Source organism: Fulmarus glacialis, unplaced genomic scaffold (genome assembly GCF_000690835.1).
Source record: "Fulmarus glacialis isolate BGI_N327 unplaced genomic scaffold, ASM69083v1 scaffold25281, whole genome shotgun sequence".
Classification (NCBI taxonomy): Eukaryota; Metazoa; Chordata; class Aves; order Procellariiformes; family Procellariidae; genus Fulmarus; species Fulmarus glacialis.
Window position 1 is genome coordinate 5667 of NW_009192494.1, and position 562 is coordinate 6228.

Below are 562 nucleotides of genomic sequence, written 5' to 3' on the forward strand. Positions count from 1 at the left end.
ACCTCCGAGACGCATCGAGCAGCTCTAACGTGGGGCTGGCGGCCCCGACTCCTGCTCTCCAACCTGCTGCCTCGTCTTTACAGATAAGCATCTGCCTTCAGTGGAGGATGCAGGCCCAGCACCCGGGTCCGCAGAGCCTCCCTGCCCCGGCTGAGCACCCTGAGCTCCACTGCAGCATCACCCTGGGGCTCCCCAAGCCTCCCTGGCCCCTTCTCCAGCCAGCTCCATCCCACAGCGGAGCCCCTGTCCTGCTCGCACCCTTTGGTCCCCAACGCAGCTCCTGCTCCATGGGAGCGTGTCCACTGGCAGAGCCGAGTCGGGGGAGCCATGAAGGGCTCAAGCGTTGCGGCAAACAGCGCTCGCTTGGGTTTCATCCAAGTCACAAGACACAGTAACTAGCACAGGGCCAAGCACAAGCCCCAGCAATAAAAGAAAATGCTGCTGTGTACCAAAAGCCCGACCCGCTCGGGATGCACCCGAGTTTCTCTTGCCTGTTTGTCACATCACGTGCCTGGTATAAACCCAAATCCCCTCAGAGACCCCAACCTACCACTATCAGTTT